Source organism: Eriocheir sinensis, unplaced genomic scaffold (genome assembly GCF_024679095.1).
Source record: "Eriocheir sinensis breed Jianghai 21 unplaced genomic scaffold, ASM2467909v1 Scaffold648, whole genome shotgun sequence".
Lineage (NCBI taxonomy): Eukaryota > Metazoa > Arthropoda > Malacostraca > Decapoda > Varunidae > Eriocheir > Eriocheir sinensis.
Genome location: NW_026111996.1, coordinates 168,291 through 187,540, shown reverse-complemented (window position 1 = coordinate 187,540; position 19,250 = coordinate 168,291). Strand labels below are relative to the sequence as shown.

The following is a 19,250-nucleotide window of genomic DNA, read 5'->3' as shown; positions in this document are numbered from 1 at the left end:
GGTGGTAGTGGTACTATATGTCTGATTCAGCCTTCCAGCAACTCTTAATTACGGTTTAAAAGCTTTGTGAGACTGTACAGGTCTACGCTTGCTGGTCTGAGCATGCACCGTTCACGAGAGACCAGTGTTTGTAAACAATTTTTGACGGTGGAGACGCCAAATAACACAACACCGGTTCAGGCATTTCTAGTATTACCGTCCATGTGTACGTGTCAACGTGTGGTTTTAAGGTTTTGTAAGTATCCTAAAATACAGATAATGAAAATTTAAATTCATCAATGTTGTTCGATCTGAAATATCAATATAGTATCGTTTTCGCCTATCGGACTTATCGCTAGCTAGTATCGGAATTGTGGATTTATATCGGTTATCGCCTATACTTGTGTCTCTAGTTATGAATATCGGTTATCCCCGTTAAGGTTTTTCATTATCAGTTATCGGTTATCGGGAATGTTTTTTTTTTTTTTTTTTTTTTTTTTTTTAGTAAATGTTGACGTATGTTTTTAATTTGAAAATTGCTTGAAATATGAAAGTTTCTTCCTGCACACTTTGTATGTCAGTAAATGAGGTAAAGGAGGTATGTCGGTAAATGTGATAAATGAGATAACCTGCTCACCTTGTATGTCGGTAAATGTGATAAATGAGATAACCTGCTCCTCTTGTATGTCGGTAAATGTGATAAATGAGATAACCTGCACCCCTTGTATGTCGGTAAATGTGATAAATGAGATAACCTGCACCTCTTGTATGTCGGTAAATGTGATAAATGAGATAACCTGCACCCCTTGTATGTCGGTAAATGTGATAAATGAGATAACCTGCACCCCTTGTATGTCGGTAAATGTGATAAATGAGATAACCTCCACCCTTTGTATGTCGGTAAATGTGATAAATGAGATAACCTGCTCACCTTGTATGTCGGTAAATGTGATAAATGAGATAACCTGCTCCTCTTGTATGTCGGTAAATGTGATAAATGAGATAACCTCCACCCCTTGTATGTCGGTAAATGTGATAAATGAGATAACCTACACCCCGTGTATGTTGGTAAATGTGATAAATGAGATAACCTGCACCCCTTGTATGTCAGTAAATGTGATAAATGAGATAACCTACACCCCTTGTATGTCGGTAAATGTGATAAATGAGATAACCTGCACCCCTTGTATGTCGGTAAATGTGATAAATGAGATAACCTGCACCCCTTGTATGTTGGTAAATGTGATAAATGAGATAACATGCACCCCTTGTATGTCGGTAAATGTGATAAATGAGATAACCTGCACCCCTTGTATGTTGGTAAATGTGATAAATGAGATAACATGCACCCCTTGTATGTCGGTAAATGTGATAAATGAGATATGGTGTCTTAGTTGTAAGTACACACTTCTAATTGTAAAAAAATTCCCATAAATCACTTAGATATGCCAAATCTGTGTATCAGGAACATAATCTGATATCTCATGTAGTAATGACACTAGTAAGTAGAGGTGGACAGATACATCTTTGTACAATTGGCTCATGGCAGTGAGGTGGTAGCTTTTACTAAATAGCCCATTCCCTGAATTTTCTCATATATGATGTTGATATGCCATCTCTTTGTATCAAAACTGCATCGGGGAATAGCTTAAGTTGTCAGCTCCACCAAACCAAGTATAGGTAAAAATATGTATTTGCAAAAATTTACGTAGTTTCCAACTTTTTTTTGCGTGACACTTTGAGCATGTGACACCAGGGCAGCTAGGTACACAGATGAGCTATTCCCGAGCCAGGCAATTATTCCTCTGACATATGGGAGTGACACCAACTCCAAATAGGAGGGCAGAAAAGTCCTGGAAATTTGCTGGAGAGGGCGAAATATCGCAGCGTATGCCGCCAGCGCTGGTGAAAGGTACAACACTGCGGCATATGATGTTCGCCGCCTGCGCTGCTGGGGTTAAATAAAAACAATAATAATGATAATGTGATAATAATGATGATGATGATTATTCCACTACTACTAATAATACTAATAATTATAATACTAATACTAATAATGATAATGATAATAATGATAATAAAACATATAACAGTTGTGCGAAACCCATGTTTTCAAATCCGTAGGTTTTTGGCTGGGAATTTGGCGTTTTGGACAACTGTTCCCCGGGGTGAGCCGAGCCCCGCCCCGCTGGTGCCATCACCCTCTCCCTGCTTGTCTCACCCCGCCCCGCCCCGCTGGTGCCATCACCCTCTCCAGCCCTGTCGAAGTTTCTTGCAGGGGTGAGCCGAGCCCCGCCCCGCTGGTGCCATCACCCTCTCCCTGCTTGTCTCACCCCGCCCCGCCCCGCTGGTGCCATCACCCTCTCCAGCCCTGTCGAAGTTTCTTGCAGGGGTGAGCCGAGCCCCGCCCCGCTGGTGCCATCACCCTCTCCCTGCTCGTCTCACCCCGCCCCGCTGGTGCCATCACCCTTTCCCTGCTCGTCCCACCGCCAGACCTCATCCAGCTGCTGCAGAGTAACCCTGCCAAACAGCTAGGTAAGTTAATTCAGATGTTTTCTTCTGGTCTTTGTCTACCCATATCACTTCCATTAGGAGGAGGTTAGGTTTGGTTGAATTAAGATAAGGAAGTGGTATTAGGTTTCTCCAGTTAAAACAAAGGGGGTTTTGGGGAGGGGAAGCCTTCAGTTAAAGTCCAGAAGTATGTCCATTGGGCCTCTGCTGGCTTGTGAGGGCTTATTTGTTTAGGCTAATCTTAGGGGGCACCACTCCAAGCCACTATTTGTAATAATGAAGCATTGTGAAGGAATTACTATTATTATTATGCATTTTGGGTATTATTCACAAGAGGGTAGCCTACTAATTTGAGATGCTGACTGCTTGTTTCTGGACAAAATATGATGCTGAATATCATAGAAATAGTATTTTCTCTGGAAATCACTAAATGATTGACTTTTCAATGCCTGTTGTGCACCCGCCACCGCAGGCGCTAAATAGCTCGCAGAAAGGTTCAACTTGCCTACTGTTTCTATAGTTCACTCACCACTCACAAACATCACAAGTGGGCAAACTAGAACTAAACCAGGCAAATTAATGTTTTTCCTGCTGTGAATTCCCCGAGTGTGCATGTGTACCATACAGTGGGGTGGCTTCGGACGATTTTGATCTGTTCTAAGCAGTAACTCAGTATAGTATGCCTTTAAAAGATTTTTTTTTTTACGTGAAAGTATGGCTTAAGAACGTAGGTATATGGTGGTCAAGCTGAAAAAATTCCAGGTCTATGCTTTCTTGTTAAATCACGTATATAATGGTGTCCAAAGTCATAATAGATCGGCGGTCACTTCGGACAGGTGTGAGGTGACTTCGTGCACTTATTCTCTTTCCCTTTAACTGGGAGTGGCCGCATTTGAGGATGGCTTCAGACGTTGCTGAGGCGACCTCGGACACTGAGGGAAGTTTTTCAAAAATCAAACTATCAAAAACATATATTTCTGGCTCCTGAAGGAATAAATAAAGATTAAAAGTAATTTTGCACTCCTTTTCTGACATTGAACACATAATATGCACACTAAACAATAAAGTGATAGTCAGTGTTTTATCACAAGTTATTCAGGTACACAGAACGTGTAGGAACTTTTGTAACACAGGAAACACGCATTTTTCCTTTATGAAATGTCTATAATGACTCCTTGAAAATAAAACAATATTGTTCAGATAAAGCAAATACATCTTAATATGTAAATATCAATATATAGGTATAATAGTATACCATGATTATCTCCGTCCCTCCTCCCGCTCTTCCTTACTATACTCTAGCTCACCCAAACGTGCGGCTGTGACGTAGGTCTCTAGGGAATAAGCGGAAGTACAGTGTTGACACATTTTTTACTCCACGTTGGTTGCCTCTCTCTCTCTCTCTCTCTCTCTCTCTCTCTCTCTCTCTCTCTCTCTCTCTCTCTCTCTCTCTCTCTCTCGTTTATTCAACCTGATTTATTATATGTTCTAATACAGAAATTGTGGGAAATTATACAAACAAAAAATCTCTCCACCTGTGTGGATGCTGGGAGTGTCTGGGTGATGGCCAGGAGTGAACGTTACCGTTACAAGGATTTGAATGTATTTTTTTTCATACCTATGTCAGCTTATTTTAACGTACAGTCCTTCACGATATAATCTAAATATAATTGTGAAACTACTTACCCATCTCAAAACGTAAGGGAAACTCAACAATAAGTATAGCATTTTTTTTTTAGCAACACTAAAATATTTATGCCACATCTTTTTATATGCTTATAAATATTTTATCCATAATAATTTAACTGTTTTTTCATATGTTATTATACTAAGATAAGTGTGTATGCATATTTGCTGATCATATTTGCCATGGTTTTACTTATATAAGAACATTTCTACATCGATGGCTAGGAGACGCGGCCACGCTGTACAAGGGATCCCGTGACGCTGAACCCGCCCACAACCGCACGTTTAGTTGAGCCGAGTATAGCTCGCTCCTCCCTCCCTCCCCCCTCTCTCCATCCCTAGCTCGCTCCCTCTCTCTCCCTCTCACTCGCTTGCTCCATCCCTCCCCCTCTTGTCCCCCTCCCTCTCTCTCACACAGGCCAGCTATTGACATCCACATTGAATATCATCTGATATTTTTGGTTCATTGTTGGCTCTGGCTTATTTGACCTTCAATGTTATTATAGTGTAATAACCAGAGCTGGGCACTTCCGATCATCAGTCCGATCTTCCGATCTGATCGGAACAGCACTTGGTGATCGGAATGCAAAGATTGGATCATCTTTGTAAAAGGTAATCGGACTATAGAAATCAGAACCTCACAAACTAACTTCCGATCACCGATCACAATAAAAAAGTGGTCAGTGTTGTCACGGCAACAAGTGGCTGCGGAGTTCTTACAATTATTTTTATACACGTTGCTAAATAGTTACTCCAATAAGCGTCACCTTAACCGGGGGGGAGGGCTTTGCCTTCCCTCGTCCCCCCCCACCCACCCGTTAGGCTCCCGGCCACATTTTTCCCAACTGTATACTGGCTCGTCAAGGGAGGCACAACCCACCAATCACCGTGCGTCTTACTCATGACGTCATGACTCACCACAGCCAATCAGCATTATTAGGAGAAGTGAATTGGCAAAATTAGGCAAATGCTTGCATGTAACTGCAAGAAGTGAGATTGTTTGACATTCAATAACTGAACCTGAACTTATCCAACTTAAATTCATTGCTACGTGTCCTAAACGGTGTGGTGTCATCTGCCATCCACGTATCCTAAGACATCCAATCTGCGCATGCGTGGGATTTGTTTACAAACAAAGGGTGGATGAATTGCGACACAGTACCATATGTCTTTGTCGACTGCCTATCGCGATATGTCTTACCTGAGTTTTTTTTTTAATCTTTTTAAAAGTAAATGTTGACGTATGTTTTTAATTTGAAAATTGCTTGAAATATGAAAGTTTCTTCCTGCACACTTTGTATGTCAGTAAATGAGGTAAATGAGGCATGTCGGTAAATGTGATAAATGAGATAACCTGCTCACCTTGTATGTCGGTAAATGTGATAAATGAGATAACCTGCTCACCTTGTATGTCAGTAAATGTGATAAATGAGATAACCTGCTCACCTTGTATGTCGGTAAATGTGATAAATGAGGTAACCTGCTCACCTTGTATGTCGGTAAATGTGATAAATGAGATAACCTACACCCCTTGTATGTCGGTAAATGTGATAAATGAGATAACCTGCTCACCTTGTATGTCGGTAAATGTGATAAATGAGATAACCTACACCCCTTTTATGTCGGTAAATGTGATAAATGAGATAACCTACACCCCTTGTATGTCTGTAAATGTGATAAATGAGATAACCTGCTCACCTTGTATGTCGGTAAATGTGATAAATGAGATAACCTCCACCCCTTGTATGTTGGTAAATGTGATAAATGAGATAACCTCCACCCCTTGTATGTTGGTAAATGTGATAAATGAGATAACCTCCACCCCTTGTATGTTGGTAAATGTGATAAATGAGATAACCTGCACCCCTTGTATGTCAGTAAATGTGATAAATGAGATAACCTCCACCCCTTGTATGTCGGTAAATGTGATAAATGAGATAACCTCCTCCCCTTGTATGTTGGTAAATGTGATAAATGAGATAACCTACACCCCTTGTATGTCGGTAAATGTGATAAATGAGATAACCTCCACCCCTTGTATGTCGGTAAATGTGATAAATGAGATAACCTGCACCCCTTGTATGTCGGTAAATGTGATAAATGAGATAACCTCCACCCCTTGTATGTCGGTAAATGTGATAAATGAGATAACCTCCACCCCTTGTATGTCTGTAAATGTGATAAATGAGATAACCTCCACCCCTTGTATGTCGGTAAATGTGATGAGATAACCTGCACCCCTTGTATGTCAGTAAATGAGATAACCTACACCACTTGTATGTCGGTAAATGTGATGAGATAACCTGCACCCCTTGTATGTCAGTAAATGAGATAACCTGCACCTCTTGTAGCTCGGTAAATGTGATTAATGGGATACCCTACACCCATTGAATGTCAGTAATGTAATGAATGAGGTACCCTACACCCCTTGTATGTCGGTAAATGTGATAAATGAGATAACCTACACCCCTTGTATGTCGGTAAATGTGATAAATGAGATAACCTGCTCACCTTGTATGTCGGTAAATGTGATAAATGAGATAACCTACACCCCTTGTATGTCTGTAAATGTGATAAATGAGATAACCTCCACCCCTTGTATGTCGGTAAATGTGATAAATGAGATAACCTCCACCCCTTGTATGTCTGTAAATGTGATAAATGAGATAACCTCCACCCCTTGTATGTCGGTAAATGTGATGAGATAACCTGCACCCCTTGTATGTCAGTAAATGTGATAAATGAGATAACCTCCACCCCTTGTATGTCTGTAAATGTGATAAATGAGATAACCTCCACCCCTTGTATGTCGGTAAATGTGATGAGATAACCTGAACCCCTTGTATGTCAGTAAATGAGATAACCTACACCACTTATAAGTTGGTAAATGTGACAAATGAGATAACCTGCACCTCTTGTAGCTCGGTAAATGTGATTAATGGGATACCCTACACCCATTGAATGTCAGTAATGTAATGAATGAGGTACCCTACACCCCTTGTATGTCGGTAAATGTGATAAATAAGGTACCCTACACCCCTTGTATGTCGGTAAATGTGATAAATAAGGTACCCTACACCCCTTGTATGTCGGTAAAAGTGATAAATAAGGTACCCTACACTCCTTGTATGTCGGTAAAAGTGATAAATAAGGTACCCTACACCCCTTGTATGTCGGTAAATGTGATAAATAAGGTACCCTACACCCCTTGTATGTCGGTAAATGTGATAAATAAGGTACCCTACACCCCTTGTATGTCGGTAAATGTGATAAATAAGGTACCCTACACCCCTTGTATGTCGGTAAATGTGATAAATAAGGTACCCTACACCCCTTGTATGTCGGTAAATGTGATAAATAAGGTACCCTACACCCCTTGTATGTCGGTAAATGTGATAAATAAGGTACCCTACACCCCTTGTATGTCGGTAAATGTGATAAATAAAGTACCCTACACCCCTTGTATGTCGGTAAATGTGATAAATGAGGTATATAAGACTTATATAAATGCATAAAATAAGAAGTTAAGATAACATTTCTTCTATACAATGTCCTATATACCAAAAGAAAGAGGAAAAATAAGAATATTTATCAGCAGATATTTAAGTTATTACTTATTTGAAAGTATTACTTAAAGAACGCCTATAATAGGTGTTTCTTGTAATTATTATTTAAAAAAATAATACTAATTATAATAAGTTTTAATGATCGGATGATCGGAATGGTGATCGGAACAGCAGTACTTAAAAAATGATCGGGTGATCGGAATCGGATCAGTTGCCCAAACTGTTTGGATGATCGGAGATCGGAACAGCTAAAAAGTGATCGGTGCCCACCACTGGTAATAACGTAAGTGTGTCTTGCGCGCATTTGTACTTGACAATAACAATCACTTCTAACAGAAAATAACAAAAATAATGAGAAAGAAATATATATGTATGTGTGTGGAATTCAGAGAGAGAGAGAGAGAGAGAGAGAGAGAGAGAGAGAGAGAGAGAGAGATCAAACATGGAAACATAGAAATGCAGGCAAGAGAAAACCTATTGGCTCATTACCAGGTTGCCTGCCTTAGTGATTTAATCTGCTCGACAGCCACTTGGGGCTTGAGGAGCAGATGAAAGCACCTTGATATTCAATTTACTCCTGACGCAGCGAAATGACAGTTGATTCGATATATAAAGGAGTTGATGGTATTCGAATTTAGTACTTCTGAGGGAAGATTGTTCCAGTGGCGGATGACTCGGTTTGAAAAGAAACTCCTTCCAATGTCCGTGTTACATCGACTCGACTGAATGGGTAAACCGTTATTTCTAGTTATTGAGTTGGTTTGCAGCTCAAAGAATTTGGAGTAATCAATGTTACTGAACTTTTTCAGGTACTTGAAGACTTGAATCATATGCCCTCGTAGGCGTCTTTTCTCCAATGTAAAGAGATTGAGTTGCTTGAGTCATTCCTCTTGCGGTTGGGCCCTTATCCCTTTCATTGCTAAACGCTTGCAGCAGGCGTTAGGCGTATTTGCTGGTGGCGCTAAACGCCCGCTGCGACCTCCACCCGCACTCAAATCTCCCGCGTATGAGAATGTTGCAACATTAATTCTCACAACACAGGATTGCCAATTGAGTGGATTCTTCACTAAATTTGGTGGAAAATCATATCAGCCCAGCGCAGCAAATCTGCAGATGAGTGACTGGTGGATGTTCTTGCCCAATATAGCGGCATTTTTGCATAGCTTCACCTGTCACCGACTGATTCTTTGACCAAATAGTTGTAAATATTGCAGTTGGCAATGCTCCCTTGCCAGAATCTGAAGAAAAAAATGTCCGCAGTTCCCTCAATATGGCTGATCATCACGCACCGACATAAGTGTTAACATTCAACACACCCTAAACGGGCATGTACGTTCGCAAGAGAGGCATACATAACCGACTCCTATAGATCTGGACCTATTCTTTCCAATGTTGTTTTGTGTTTTGTTTGTTTTTTTTAGCCGTGATGAATAGTTTTGAGATATAGAGGTTAAAGAGACCCCAATTGGGCTGCCTGACTGTGCCTGAGGGGATAGTCACGTTCACACTTCGCACAAGGAAAGGGTTAAGGTTGGAATCATCTTCGTGGCACGTCGTTGAATCCTTCCCAGTAAATCAACATCCTTTCTGTAATTAGGAGACCAGAACTGTTCTGCATACTCGAGGTGCGGTCTTGTTATGTTATTATACGAGGATAACATCACGTCTGGCGTTTACACTCGAAGTTCCTCGCTATGAACCCGATCATAGCGCTGGCTTTGTTATATGCCTTTTTTACTGTGATTCACGTGTCGGGTCACTTCTGATAGTGACTCCAAGATCCTTTTCCTCCTGCATCCTCTGCAGAGGTTTCCCATTCCATGATGTGTGGTTACTATTTCGGAAGAGAAGAGAGAAAAGATCTCCCTCTCTCTCTCTCTCTCTCTCTCTCTCTCTCTCTCTCTCTCTCTCTCTCTTACACACACACACACACACACACACACACTCACTAATACATGATGATTATATTGAGTTTATGGCTTAAAACTTGTTGTAATCAGTAGCGACATATGAAATTTGGAGCATGAATAAAAGTCACCCCAAATCATGGCCAAAGTCTCCCCATTAAATCTGAAAAAAGAAAATATTTTGCTGTTAGGCCTGTGGGTATTGAAACATGGACACAGAAGCAAAAGTAAACGTGTGTATGGTGTCCCAGATGTTTTTGGTACATTCTCGCATTGGTCCCATGTCTTCACACCTTCCCGCCTGTTACGCTCAACAGAAGTTTGACGGATGAGAAAAAACATGCTTTATTTCATAACGCCTTCAATGAATGTTTACATAAATTGTGTAAATGGGTCAGCAGTATGATTGTATCCACATTATAGCCACATCACTCCTTTTTTTTTTTATTAAAATGCACATTTTTTTTTTTTTTTTCACTACCATGCCTTAATTTCTCTATACAGTTGTCCCTCAAATAGTACGGGGGTTAGGGACCCAGGACCCCTGTACTATTTGAAAATCCGTATAAAATTAGTCCCCCCCCCCTAGAAACACTCCTGGGCACTCCTATGGAATCCGAGTCCGGCCTGGCTCAGCTAGCTGTTACCCATGGGCCCAGGTTGCCAGTTATGCATTTTCTGCTGCAGTCACAGTGCAGTGTTACCACGATAGGGGTGTCGAAGGAGGCAATGCCCCCCCAGTTAGAGGTCAGGATATTTAAAATTCAGTTGGAGTAGTTTAAATATGCGTCCCTTAACTATATAATATGGAGGCGTAATGTCGTATTTTGGAGGCGCGGAGTCAATCTCCACAATTACTGTTTCATATCTTATTTCAAGTATGAATTAGAGAACAATAAAAATTGTGGTAGAGAGCAAGAGAGTGTGAGTGTATGACATGGCTCGCTCGCTGACAATGTGGAAGGGAGCACTGCCAGGATGGCTCCGTTGCCCAGCGTGGTAACACTGCAGCAGAAAATGCTATTATGCATAACTGGCAAATTTGGCCGGCGAGTAGAAGCTGAGCCAGGCGGGACCCGATTCACGTGGAAGCTCTCCCTACCGCAACTTAACTCGTACCAAAACGTAACTTCTTCTAAATCTGAATTCTTCTGCAAGGTGAATAGCTTTCTCGAATGCTTTGGGGTGCATTCAGCAGGTGTTTTGGCTTAATTGTCTCTTGGGTCCCATGTTATGTTATGTGGTAATGGAGAAGCGTAGTCTATGACAATCCGTATAAATCCAAAACCGTAGTATTGGAAACTCTACTATTTGAGGGACGACTGTACTATAACTCAATAACATTTTATCCGGAAATGTCTGAAGTCATCCACAAGTCTGAAGTCACCCCATTTTACGGTATTGAACAGCAGAGTAGGGTTGTACCGACGTATCGGTATCGATGTATCGGCACATTTTAATTAAGAGTATTGGTATCGGCTGACTTTCTGCCGATACTACCGATACTTGAAGGAGTTTTGTATGTCGCATGTCACTCGTTGCAAATAATTTTGTTCAGCAGAAATTGGATGGTACCCCAAAATTGCCCTTAACCCCATACCCAGTGGGCAAAACTCAGATAAATCTGATCAGATTCATGTGAATATGACACGTGAATATCACAAGAAAAACTGATCTAAAACGCAAAAAGGAATTGACAAGTTTTTGACACATGAAATTCACGAGAAATTTTCACGTGAGTTTTACGTGTCGTGAACACGAGTGTTTCACGTGACCAAAACACTTGAATTACTCGTGTAATTTCCTGGGTAATTTCTGTATTAATATGAAAATTTCCTAGCTTATCGGCAGTGTATGTCCTGTATTCCTGTATTATTTAAAGATATAAATTCCAAGGTAAGATTTGTATATCTGGATTTTTAAAATCTTGTATTGAATAGAAATATATACATCCACATACTGCAGGATATTCATATGTATTCCTTATAAGTACTACAATGCATAATATATTATGGCACTACTATGATGGTAGTACAAGGAATACATACATGAATATCTTGAAGTGAATGTATATATTTCTATACAATGCTCAGGATTTTAGGAATGAAAATACACACATCCCACCATGACATTTACATCTTTAAACAATATAGGTTATGCATTGCTGATAAACTAGGAAATAATCAATACAGAAAATTCACATAAAGCACTACAGCATTGCAGTATGATTTTGCAATGAAACAATATAATACTATGTAAATTTAATATCCATCAGGAGAAAGAAAAGCCACAATACAATATAATACTGTGTAAATTTAATATCCATCAGGAGAAACAAAAGCCACAATACAATACTGTACATCATCATTTTTACAATTTGCTGTTATTCATGGCAGGCCTGCAGTCAAGTCACAGCAATAGTGGGTGAAAGGAGGCAGGAGTCAGTAAAATTACATTGACTCCGACTCCAGCTGAGCTCTTGGATAGCATTATAAAGCCAGTTTCATTATCAACAACCATTTTGTGGCAGATTTCAGATTTTAGTTTTACCTCCTCAGCCCTAACCTAAGGACTGTTTTACTCAGTATGCCTTGATATTACAGGTGTGGCTTTTAATTACTGATACAAATTTCTGTTCATGCTTTGAGAATACACATATCTTGTTGCTACATTTTTTGCACACCGTACCTGGAATAAAAATGTGGGTATCAACAGTTTTCCTGAGTCTAACCACACTGTTGGACAGATCATAGAACAGTTTTCACAGTAAGGACAGGTTTCAAATAGTGTAGTTCTACAAGAATTTATAGGCCAAAGCCCTAAAAAATGTCTGGTTACCTGATTTTATGGTATCCCCTGACCCAGCATCACTATTTGCCCACTACCCTACATGATTTAGTTTCCACTTTACTTCAATTTGGGGGCATTACACAATTTTATTGCAATCATCTTCTGTATTTCTGTTAAACTCACATCTCTGAATTTCTTCATAACAGTCTGTGATGACACTGCACAATCTTGTATTTTTAAAAGCCACTCTGCCCCGTTGTCCATACATGTTGTACTTACACATCAACTTCTTCGACATAATGCTGCACAATCAATACCTTTGATATCATATCCTTCACTGAAATTCCACCTATGTGGACAAATTTTTCTGTCATTTCTTAGCGAAAAGAGGGTGTTGCCAATTCATTTTCAAATGCCTCTGCATCCCCCATAGAGTCCAGCTGTTGAATTGATATATCATTGTCACTTGGTGTAGAGCCAGTAAGAGTTTGCAAAGAGGTCCTCATATCCAGCGACAAATGAATGACTCGCCTCTGGAATTCTGGAAAAAAAAGTGAGGGAAAGAAGTTTTGACATACACTTGGCATTTTAGAACAGGCATATTTTCAATCCACCTCAGATATTGTTATCCAAATGTGGTGAATCTGAGTGAGTGGACCATATTAATTATGGTGTGGAAACTATTTAGAGCTACACTCTTATTTATTTAATCTTCCTACTTACACATACCCTCACAAATTAACAATCCACTCTCCACCAAATATTTATATGAACTAGTACCTATATTATACAGATTAATGCTAATAATTTATTAACTTAATATCATAACTCCTTTCAAATCACAACACAAATCCAATAATAATCTATTGATAATGATTTTTGCAGTAATTACATGGAAATTTCCATACATGCAGTTAAATTCCTTCAGATTTGTTAACTGAAATCAAATATCCCTAAGCATGGTTAAGTATAATCCTCAATCATGTTTTATAAATCCATCACTGTCTATACTTTGCTTTTCTCATCTGTCCAAGATAAAGTGGGGAGGGGGTTTGCATATGCCTTTAAAGTTAAGCTTGACTGTGATCTGAAGATAGTCTCTTTACCCTGTGAACAAGGAATGGCTAGAGAAGCTGAACAGTAATATTTAAACTGTCAGTATTGTAATACTTTCCAAATCCCTGTTATGTTACATTGTTGCTACATCTCCATTTAATTTTTATACTGTTGGACAGATTAAAAAAAAAGTATTTACAGGATACATCGTGAAAATCATAGCATTGTAAACTACATGATGCTGTAAGTACATGGTATAGGACACTTGTGTAATCTTTGGAACCTGCAGGTAGATGATGAGTGGTGCCACTAAGTGAAAGACAGCAGGACTTTGGTACACTCACTGTAATGTCAGGTTACCGAAAATTGTGATCACAATGAATGCAACCAGAAAGAACGTAAAACTGTTAGGACAACATAACTCAGTACCTTTACAATATATTCGTACAAGAAGAATTGGAACACCTAATGAAAAGCACTACACTGTTCAGTGTTTAAAACACTTGAGCACTACTCAGTGCACAAAAACTTTTCAACTTCCTTGCCCGATCCATAGGAAATCCACTCTGACGGTTTTCTCCTTGGTTCAAGGGTTGAACATCATCAAGGTCTTCACTAGACAGATTCTGAATCCAATCGCTCACTTGTCGGTCACTGCTGTCATGTCTGCTGCGTTGGTCACTGTTGTCATGTCTGTTGTGTTGGTCACGACTGTCATGCCTGCTGTGTCGGTCACTGCTGTCATGTCTGTTGTGTCGGTCATGACTGTCATGTCTGTTGTGTCGGTCACGACTGTCATGTCTGTTGTGTCGGTCACTGCTGCCATGTCTGTTGTGTTGGTCACGACTGTCATGTCTGTTGTGTTGGTCACGACTGTCATGTCTGCTGTGTCGGTCACTGCTGCCATGTCTGTTGTGTTGGTCACGACTGTCATGTCTGTTGTGTTGGTCACGACTGTCATGTCTGTTGTGTTGGTCACTGCTGCCATGTCTGTTGTGTTGGTCACGACTGTCATGTCTGTTGTGTTGGTCACGACTGTCATGTCTGTTGTGTTGGTCACGACTGTCATGTCTGTTGTGTTGGTCACGACTGTCATGTCTGTTGTGTTGGTCACGACTGTCATGTCTGTTGTGTTGGTCATGACTGTCATGTCTGCTGCGTCGGTCACGACTGTCATGTCTGTTGTGTTGGTCACGACTGTCATGTCTGTTGTGTTGGTCACGACTGTCATGTCTGCTGCGTCGGTCACGACTGTCATGTCTGTTGTGTTGGTCACGACTGTCATGTCTGTTGTGTTGGTCACGACTGTCATGTCTGTTGTGTCGGTCATGACTGTCATGTCTGCTGCGTCGGTCACTGCTGTCATGTCTGTTGTGTTGGTCACGACTGTCATGTCTGCTGCGTCGGTCACTGCTGCCATGTCTGTTGTATTGGTCACGACTGTCATGTCTGCTGCGTCGGTCACTGCTACCATGTCTGTTGTATTCTTCATGACTGTCATGTCTGCTGCGTCGGTCACTGCTGTCATGTCTGTTGTGTTGGTCACGACTGTCATGTCTGTTGTGTTGGTCAGGACTGTCATGTCTGCTGCGTCGGTCACTGCTACCATGTCTGTTGTATTGGTCATGACTGTCATGTCTGCTGCGTCGGTCACTGCTGCCATGTCTGTTGTGTTGGTCACGACTGTCATGTCTGTTGTGTTGGTCACGACTGTCATGTCTGCTGCGTCGGTCACTACTGCCATGTCTATTGTGTTGGTCACGACTGTCATGTCTGTTGTGTTGGTCACTGCTGTCATGTCTGCTGCGTCGGTCACTGCTGCCATGTCTGTTGTGTTGGTCACGTCTGTCATGTCTGTTGTTTTGGTCACGACTGTCATGTCTGCTGCGTCGGTCACTTCTGTCATGTCTGTTGCGTTGGTCACGACTGTCATGTCTGTTGTGTTAGTCACGACTGTCATGTCTGCTGCATCGGTCATGCCTATCATGTCTTTTGTGTCGGTCACTGCTGTCATGTCTGCTGCGTCTGTCACGACTGTCATGTGTTTTGTGTTAGTCACTTGTGTCATGTCTGTTGTGTCGGTCACGACTGTCATGTCTGCGTCGGTCACGACTGTCATGTCTTTTGTGTTGGTCACTGCTGTCATGTCTGCTGTGTCAATTGCTGCTGTCATGTCTGCTGTGTCGGTCACTGCTGTCATGTCTGCTGTGTCAATTGCTGCTGTCATGTCTGCTGTGTCGGTCACTGCTGTCATGTCTGCTGTGTCAATCGCTGCTGTCATGTCTGCTTTGTTGGTCACTGCTGTCATGTCTTGTCTGTCGGTCAGATCTGTTCCTTAGGCTGTGGTTGTCATGCAGGTCCAAACTGCTGTGTTGACTGTCACTGCTGCTAGCTATATGTAGGGTATCAGACTGACTGCCTTCATCTTGCTGTTGGTAACTACTCTTTCTTACTTTCACATCTGTGAAATATATGTAATAGGAAATATTAGTAATTATCCTGGGTCGGACATTAAACTGCATCCGGTGATGGGGCCACAGTTCAGGAGATTTGTGGTTTTGGAGAGCGTGGAGTCACTCCTTTTATGGGGGAAACAGCCTCAATATACAGATAGATAGATTCACAGCGACATTTTGTCATACTATATTCATCTCAGATTGAGATCACATCATAGATGACCTCATCCTATATAAGAAATACAGTAATATGACCTTAGCTGGGCGTTATCGCGATACTTTATCGCTGATAACAAAATCGGATTATCGACCATCCGCTACTTATTTAAATATATATCGGTATCTTCGTTACTTTTGTAACCAAACTAGCGATAATCGGTACTTTTTTTTCCGCCTTTCAGAAGAAAAAAACGTTGTCTCCCTACTGCGCATGCGTGGCCCGGTGTTGTATGAAAAAACTTCGGGGTATGAAATATCTTCGGTGATGAGATTTCATACTTAGATCATGAAAATTAAAACACTAGGTTATTTTTTTATGATACTCAAAAATCAATATATCATAGAGAAAAATCATTTAACTTTGCCCCCCAAAATGATTATTCACTGCCTCAAATTTGATCTTCTCTATTCGTTTGTGACCATGCCATGATACTGAAGGTACCGGTGTTGTGTTATTTGGTGTCTCACCGTCAAAAGCTTTGGTTACAAACATTGATTTAAACATGGTGGTAGTGGTACTATATGTCTGATTCAGCCTTCCAGCAACTCTTAATTACGGTTTAAAAGCTTTGTGAGACTGTACAGGTCTACGCTTGCTGGTCTGAGCATGCACCGTTCACGAGAGACCAGTGTTTGTAAACAATTTTTGACGGTGGAGACGCCAAATAACACAACACCGGTTCAGGCATTTCTAGTATTACCGTCCATGTGTACGTGTCAACGTGTGGTTTTAAGGTTTTGTAAGTATCCTAAAATACAGATAATGAAAATTTAAATTCATCAATGTTGTTCGATCTGAAATATCAATATAGTATCGTTTTCGCCTATCGGACTTATCGCTAGCTAGTATCGGAATTGTGGATTTATATCGGTTATCGCCTATACTTGTGTCTCTAGTTATGAATATCGGTTATCCCCGTTAAGGTTTTTCATTATCAGTTATCGGTTTTCGGGAATAAGGTTTTCTGTTTTCTGTTTTTTTTTTTTTTTTTTTTAGTAAATGTTGACGTATATTTTTAATTTGAAAATTGCTTGAAATATGAAAGTTTCTTCCTGCACACTTTGTATGTCAGTAAATGAGGTAAATGAGGTATGTCGGTAAATGTGATAAATGAGATAACCTGCTCACCTTGTATGTCGGTAAATGTGATAAATGAGATAACCTGCTCACCTTGTATGTCGGTAAATGTGATAAATGAGATAACCTGCTCACCTTGTATGTCGGTAAATGTGATAAATGAGATAACCTGCTCACCTTGTATGTCGGTAAATGTGATAAATGAGATAACCGGTAAATGTGATAAATTAGATAACCTGCTCACCTTGTATGTCTGTAAATGTGATAAATGAGATAACCTCCACCCCTTGTATGTCGGTAAATGTGATAAATGAGATAACCTCCACCCCTTGTATGTCGGTAAATGTGATAAATGAGATAACCTGCTCCTCTTGTATGTCGGTAAATGTGATAAATGAGATAACCTGCACCCCTTGTATGTCTGTAAATGTGATAAATGAGATAACCATAAATGAGATAACGTAAATGTGATAAATGAGATAACCCTTGTATGTCAGTAAATATGATAAATGAGATAACCTGCACCCGTGTATGTAGGTAAATGTGATAAATGAGATAACCTACACCCCTTGTATGTCGGTAAATGTGATAAATGAGATAACCTGCACCCCTTGTATGTCGGTAAATGTGATAAATGAGATAACCTCCACCCCTTGTATGTCTGTAAATGTGATAAATGAGATAACCTCCACCCCTTGTATGTCGGTAAATGTGATAAATGAGATAACCTCCACCCCTTGTATGTCGGTAAATGCGATAAATGAGATAACCTGCTCCTCTTGTATGTCGGTAAATGTGATAAATGAGATAACCTGCTCACCTTGTATGTCAGTAAATGTGATAAATGAGATAACCTGCTCCTCTTGTATGTCGGTAAATGTGATAAATGAGATAACCTACACCCCTTGTATATCGGTAAATGTGATAAATGAGATAACCTACACCCCTTGTATGTCGGTAAATGTGATAAATGAGATAACCTGCACCCCTTGTATGTCGGTAAATGAGATAACCTGCACCCCTTGTATGTTGGTAAATGTGATAAATGAGATAACATGCACCCCTTGTATGTCGGTAAATGTGATAAATGAGATATGGTGTCTTAGTTGTAAGTACACACTTCTAATTGTAAAAAAATTCCCATAAATCACTTAGATATGCCAAATCTGTGTATCAGGAACATAATCTGATATCTCATGTAGTAATGACACTAGTAAGTAGAGGTGGACAGATACATCTTTGTACAATTGGCTCATGGCAGTGAGGTGGTAGCTTTTACTAAATAGCCCATTCCCTGAATTTTCTCATATATGATGTTGATATGCCATCTCTTTGTATCAAAACTGCATCGGGGAATAGCTTAAGTTGTCAGCTCCACCAAACCAAGTATAGGTAAAAATATGTATTTGCAAAAATTTACGTAGTTTCCAACTTTTTTTTTGCGTGACACTTTGAGCATGTGACACCAGGGCAGCTAGGTACACAGATGAGCTATTCGAGCCAGGCAATTATTCCTCTGACATATGGGAGTGACACCAACTCCAAATAGGAGGCAGAAAAGTCCTGGAAATTTGCTGGAGAGGGCGAAATATGCCGCCATAACGTATGCGCTGGTGAAAGGTACAACACTGCGGCAAATGATGTTAGCCGCCTGCGCTGTTGGGGTTAAATAAAAACAATAATCATGATAATGTGCTAATAAGGATGATGATGATTATTCCACTACTACTAATAATACTAATAATTACAATACTAATAATAATAATGATAATGATAATAATGATAATAAAACATATAACAGTTGTGCGAAACCCATGTTTTCAAATCCGTAGGTTTTTGGCTGGGAATTTGGCGTTTTGGACAACTGTTCCCCGGGGTGAGCCGAGCCCCGCCCCGCTGGTGCCATCACCCTCTCCCTGCTTGTCTCACCCCGCCCCGCCCCGCTGGTGCCATCCCCCTCTCAGCCCTGTCAGTTTCTTGCAGGTGAGCCGAGCCCGCCCGC

The 19,250-nt window shown here is 40.6% G+C and overlaps 1 long non-coding RNA gene across 2 annotated transcripts; it reads right to left on the bottom strand.

The window, feature by feature from the left end:
• Positions 1–502: 502 nt before the first annotated feature.
• Positions 503–17,678, bottom strand: LOC126993638 (uncharacterized). 2 transcript variants are annotated; one of them, XR_007748092.1, is made up of 3 exons: positions 6,764–6,835; positions 6,203–6,328; positions 503–860 (listed from the first exon to the last, which is right to left on the bottom strand). It is a non-coding gene; the product is annotated as an uncharacterized LOC126993638 (long non-coding RNA). The 2 variants fall into 2 exon arrangements; XR_007748091.1 differs by lacking the exon at positions 503–860 and adding an exon at positions 17,527–17,678 and having other exon boundaries at positions 5,587–6,328; positions 6,764–6,805.
• Positions 17,679–19,250: the final 1,572 nt, after the last annotated feature.